This window comes from Danio aesculapii, chromosome 23 (assembly GCF_903798145.1).
Source record: "Danio aesculapii chromosome 23, fDanAes4.1, whole genome shotgun sequence".
NCBI classification, from domain to species: domain Eukaryota; kingdom Metazoa; phylum Chordata; class Actinopteri; order Cypriniformes; family Danionidae; genus Danio; species Danio aesculapii.
Window position 1 is genome coordinate 38,375,024 of NC_079457.1, and position 6,771 is coordinate 38,381,794.

The window sequence follows — 6,771 nt, forward strand, 5'->3', positions numbered from 1 at the left end:
TCTTTTAGCATTTTAAGCAACACATACCTACACAAATGCCTAATAGTAAAAGTGTTGTTTTATCATATGTTTGAGAATTAACAATAACAATAGGCTAATCATATTAACCTTTATTTTACATTTACAGAATCTTGAGAAAATCGTGATCTCGATTTTAAGCAAAAAATAAATAAATCGTGATTCACATTTTAGCCAGAATCGTGCAGCCCTATTACATATATTAAGTTTTTAGTTATGATACTCCTAAAATCATTCAGCATAAATCCGCAGATTTTTTACAAAATTCTCAGCAGAATTAGCAAAGAATGTCAGCAGATTCTGTCTGGCCCTACCCATGAATCACATTGAATTGGTATCAAGAGAAAGCAACATAATCCTTGTAATACATCAGCTCTCTTGTTTTTGTGCATTGCTCCCTCTCACTGCGGGTCAAATGGAGCGCTATTTAGGGTTGCCAAGTCTTGACCAAATCCCTCCCAACCGGATTGGAGGGAGGGTTAAGATTAGAAATACTGAGCTTCCACTATGCCTCAACGACGCACCAGCACACACACATTTTGCCGGAATATTTAAACAAATTATACATAAAACCCATAAATACTAAGTTATGTTTATATTCTGTGGTGTTCAACACAGTACATCCATGTTAATCTTTTGAGAAAATCTGTGAGACTTTGACTCAAGTGAGCAAAAAAAAAAAAAAGGAAGAACAAAAGAAAGACGCAGACTAAACAAAAACAGAAGTGTTTACAGGACCTTGATTGAGACTGTCATTGTGCAATGCTAAAACAGCAAACAGGAGAGGCGTTTAATTCAGACAGAATCTCCGGAGGGAAATACAACCACGCGCTGTAAGAAAGAGGGTGGGGAGGATTTATCCCTTGTTTGCTTCGACAGTATTGTGAAGTGTGGAGTGTGTTGTCAAAATTTCTGGCCACCGCTGACCCCGGCACAAAAATAGCTCTCCAGCAAAAGAAAAAGAGAGTTGGAGAGGGAGGATGGGGGGGGGGGGATGGGGGGCTGCCAAATGCTAAAAATACCTCACACGGCTGCAGCCATCTTTACGGCAGAGAGAATTTCACGCGCGAGGGGGAACGAGGAGAGAAGTTGTGAAAACTTTGTGGAAAATCAAATGAAAGTCAGGAAGCAGCCAGGGTAGGTGTTGAGGGACGTCTCCTCCTGCCTCCTTTACAGCCCGTTAAAGACAGAGAGAGAGAGAGAGAGAGAAGAGAGAGAGAGAGAGAAGAGAGAGAGAGAGGGGAAAAACAAGTTATAGTTGAAATTGTTGCTGTCTGGTAACTTTTTTTGTTAGTGGGCTGATAAAACAATTCTGACATTTGATTAATACCCTAAAGGTCTAATATTGTGTTTCTCAAGGGAATACTCAATATCATAGTGATTAATTATGTTTTATTCTGTGTATTTATGCTTTTACATTTTAGATTAGTTTTATGTTCATTTGATCTATATATATATATTATATATATATATATATATATAATATATATATATATTATATATATATATATATATATATATATATATATATTATAATTATATATATATATTATAGTTGAAGTCAGAATTATTATTATTGTTTAACAGAGAGAAGATTTTTTTTCAACTCATTTTCTAAACACAATAGTTTTAATATCTCATTTCTAATAACTGATTTCTTTTATCTTTGCCATGATGACAGTAAATATATTTGAATATTTATACAGCTTAAAGTGACATTAAAAGCTTAAATAGGTTAATTAGGTTATTGTATTATGATGGTTGTTCTGTAGACTATCGAAAAAAATATATAGCTTAAGGGGGCTAGTAATTTTGACCTTAAAATGGTTTATTAAAAAATTTTAAACTGCTTTTATTGGCCAAAATAAAAAAAGATTTCTCCAGAAGAAAAAAATATTTTCAGACACACTGTGAAAATGTCCAAACTCTGTTAAACATAATTGGGAAATATAAAAAAAAATAATCAAAGGGGGACTAATTTTTAATCTAGGACTAATCTAGGCTTTTTGCCTAGCCTCAATGTTTTAGGTTTCATATTTATTTAATTCAAAATAAAACAAGATTTCAATATATCTTTTAAATAAATCTTGTTATTGATCTTATCATGAATAACTTTATGTGACATTAAAACAACTTTAAAGCTTGCATTAATACTATAAATTGAAACAAGTTTTGCCCTACATTGTTTGTGTGTGTGTGTGTTGCTACTTCCGTTTAATGAACATAACTTGAATTTTAATATTTGGAATCATCACTTCCCGTTCTGTCATCCACTACTATGATATGTCCTCTGTTGTCAGAGATTGCCATCACAACATAACTCATTCCACCTATCAAGTTTTTTTAGTAACCGCATTCCTGTCACTTTTTCGTAACTGTGGACTTTATTGAACTTTAAATTGACACCTACTGGTGTGGATGAAGCATTTGGTTGTCTGTTCACCAAAGTCTTTTAGGTAGCTTAAATGACAGTGCTCTTTTAAACATTTTAATCTGTGGGCACATGAGAGCCCTTCTGCAGTGCAGCTTTTTGTCTGTTGAGAGTGAGACATTTTGGTTGTTATAACACAGTATCTGCAGTTACTTGGTACAAGTAACTGATTTAACCTATAACAATTATCAATTTCTCTGCTGCAATGCTTGTTGTAGTTACAGTCGATGGCATTTATCCCACCCCTCCTCCACTGTGATTGGATGGCTGGCTCAAAACTGACATTGATGAGTGCTGCTTTTTAAGTTAAAGAGTTTTTTAACTCTCAGCACCTAAATTGAAAAAAAATACTGCACATACTAATAAGTATTGTGTCATTCCAACTGAAAGAGTTAGTTGTTTAATTGGCTCCAAACCAAATGTTTTAATTTAATAGATGGCATTTGGGAAAACCTCATTTGCACTTGGACATACCAAACTGACATCAAAGAACTAGCAGCAATGATCCCATCTAGACCAAAAAGCTGAGTGTGACACACCAACAGACAACAGCTGACTGAAACAAGAATGTACACTACTGACAAAAGTCTTGTCACCTATTCAAGTTTTTAGAAACAACTAATAATAACTGGACTTCTAGTTGATCATTTAGTATCAGAAGTGGCTTATATGAAAGGCAGAGTCCTCTAGAATATGCTTATTTTACCAAAGTAATGCCTTGATTTTGGATCATTTAATTAGGATAGTCAGGTCTGATTTTGCTTAGACAAAATCTTGTCACTTACCAGAAATAATGTTACAGTATAAAATATAAAGTTGCAGTAGAAAAAGAATTAATATTGTGTATGATTCCCATGAGCTTAGAGGACTGCATCCATACATCTCTTCAATGACTCAAATAACTTAACAAAGTCTTGCAGGACCATACAGAGTTCATCAGAAATCTGTTGGATTCATCTTCAATGCCTCCTTCATCGTACTCCAGACAGGCTCAATAATGTTCATATCTAGTGACTGGGTTGGCCAATCCTGGAGCACCTTGACCTTCTTTTGCTGTTGAGGACTTTGATGTGGAGGCTGAAGTATGAAAAGGGAGCCACTATCCTGGCTGAAGAATTTGCCCACCCTGGTTTGTAATGTAATGGGCAGCACAAACGTCTTGATACCTCAGGCTGTTGATGTTCATTCACTCTGCAGATCTCTCGCATGCCCCCAAACTGAATGTAATCACAAACCATGATGTTTCCTTCACCAAACTTGACTATTTCTGTGAGAATCTTGGGTCCTTGCGGGTTCCAATAGGCCTTCTGCAGTATTTGTGATGATTGGGATGCAGTTCAACAGTTGATTCATCTGAAAAATCTACCTTCTGCCACTTTTTTAAATAGTCAACTAGAAGTCAAGTTATTTTTGTTGCTCTTACAACTAGGATCGACGACAAGATTTTTTCAGGTAGTCTATATTCTGCATCTGTGTGAGAGATAGTATCTTTCCAGACCCGCGTCTGGCAGTATCTGGATTGTCATTCAAAGGAAACCAGAACTAGTGCTGCACACATACAAACCATTTTCACAGTAGAATTCATTCATGCAAATATGTATCTGATAATCCATACAGTTTGCAAATATTTAACAATTTGATAAAATGACAGCCGGCTTCTTTCTCCCGCTTGACTTGTGTTGTTTGCTTAGTTTGTCACCAAAAAACTAGCCTGACAGCGCTCTCTATGGCCCAACGCTGCTCAACAGCCGCCCTTTGGCTTGTGTATCCTCTAATTATTGGAAAGTTACATCTGAATATGGAGGCCAGCCTGATAACGTCTGCCTCAAAACTTCCAAATTCATCCAAACTGTGCTGCCATTTTGGGTGTGAAGTGCTACTTCCCATCACCCTTACACTACTTCCACTTGCTGCTTCAACTTGCATTTCCTCATTACAGCAATCAGCTTATCCTCACTCGCACACTGGAGCTCAGTCTCTTCTAGAAACTCAAGGTTTGTTCTTGGTTTTGCCAGAGGCTGTGGAAGTGTCTGAGGCTGCGTTTGTAAGTTTTGATCTTTGGAACACTTCTGGCATCTGGATATCTGACCGTGTACTCTGAAGTTGTCATTAAACAAGACAAAAGCCTTTTGTTTTAATGCAGTATGGTTCTCTTTCCCTTCCTCAACCTATACAGTATGTTTGTGTGTTTTTTGTGATAGCATTAGAGATGTTCGGTATGCAGTGGGACAGGGCCTCTCTATTTAGGACAGCTGGCCCAAATGTAATTGGAAAAGAATTATGGCTTAGGCCTTTTAGCAAATTAAATTAACCTCTGAATTGAGAAGGTCATATGGGGGAGGGGAGGAGAGTTTAAAACACACCACCCCACTCTCTGTTCCACTTTAAAGGAATGTTCCGGGTTCAATACTGGTTCACACTGTCGATTACCACTGAAAATCATTGACTTGTTGCCCAGTTTGTGAAAACAGAGGAATCGCATGTAATGTGAATTCACAAGAAACATTCATGAAGTAGCTTCCCTCTAAAAGCTGTTGCTTCACACTTTTCATTCCAGTGATGTTCTTGCATGCAAATGGATATTACAGATATTGTACGCTATTCAACATCAAATACATAAGCATCACATCAACAAATGAGTTAATTAAGATGAAACTCAAACTTTTGATAGTTTAAATTTAAAGTATATTGGAAATGGGGCTGTACAATATTCAGATCCTCTAGTTTTCACGATTCCGTGATCGCTGAATCCAACGCAAAATCAACAAAAATCGCAAATTTTTCTTTAATAATTTTAATGCTAAATAATCACAAAAAATTAAATCTCATAAAACATCCAATTTCAAATCTATAATCAAATTATTTTAATTTGCAATTAATGTTTTAACATACTTTAGACGTTGCACACGCACATTACATTACATGGAAGTGGTGGTATTGTTTTGCAGCCTGTGCTGTAAGCAGATGCTGATGAAGTGCGAGAGATTTACATGTTAAGCCAATGCAAAGATGCCATTAGACATCCTGTGGCACAAATCAAGTTAATAGCATGCTGCGAATTGGTGTTTTGTGACTTTATTGCGCTTCAGACTACAATAGAAAGTGGGAGCAAACATCTAATAAACGGAGAAATGGAACAGACAGCAAGGTTACAATGATGGAGATTGGTTCAAGGATGACGGCCACTGATGCGACAGAATTGAAGGACATTATATTTGATTTACATTTATGGCTGGTATTATGATCGATCAAATCTAAATGATTTTGCTTAACTCTTTCCCTGTCGTTGACGGGAGAAACACTTCGCTGCAATCCATGTTTTAGGTGTATTATGGTAGGGGAAACCCCGATGCATGTCCTGAGTGAGATATATGATGAGGAGTGAAATCTGCCAAAGAAAAAATAAGATCCTGGAATAGGAGTCACACACACCTTCCTTTGGCTTAATCCCTACCGTTTTATTTCTGTTTTGGATCTTGTTTTGACAACAGACTAAATAGAAGCTATGATTTGTATCATTGTCATTACATTATATATATATATATATATATATATATATATATATATATATATATATTATATATATATATATATATAATATATATATATATATATATATATATATAGATATATATATATATTATATATATAGTATATATAATTGCAAAATTGTCAGTAAATTCTGGGAATTACCACCACAAAATCAGTCATTTTTATCACAAAAAATAAATAAAAATTGTAAAGAACTAGGGGGTCTGAATATTGGAATGGTTGCAATATTTAGTTTTTCGAAATTAATTCACCAGATGGCTTGAATAGCTCTATTGGAAAATAAATCATTCATTTAGATTGATTGGGGTCATTTTTTGATTTTTTTTTTTTAACTCTAAAACAATTTCTTTAAAACACATGTAAATGATAAACTTTCACTCTGTTATGGTTATACTTTGCAGTGACTTGTCAAATCTCAAAACTGAACTGTGGTGCTGAATGATGCTTAACTCAACATTGCAGATCCCACGATGTGACTATTCCAGATGCAAACATTGATGTCAATGCTGAAGCGATGTATTGTGCAGCCCAAATTGGAAACTGTAGACTATGCAGACATTTTTTATATAGTAGTTATTGGCAGTTCATTATATTGTTGTTTGGACCCCTGATAAAGCAAAGGTCTGAGCCGAATGAAGTGATTGAGTGAGTATATAGTAGTTTAAATAGCTGGCAGCTAGCTCTTTGCAACTCTTGGTCACCCCACAGAAGAAGCCTGTGCCCAGTCAGTACCTGAATGGGTGACCACATGGAAAGCTAGATTGTGCCGG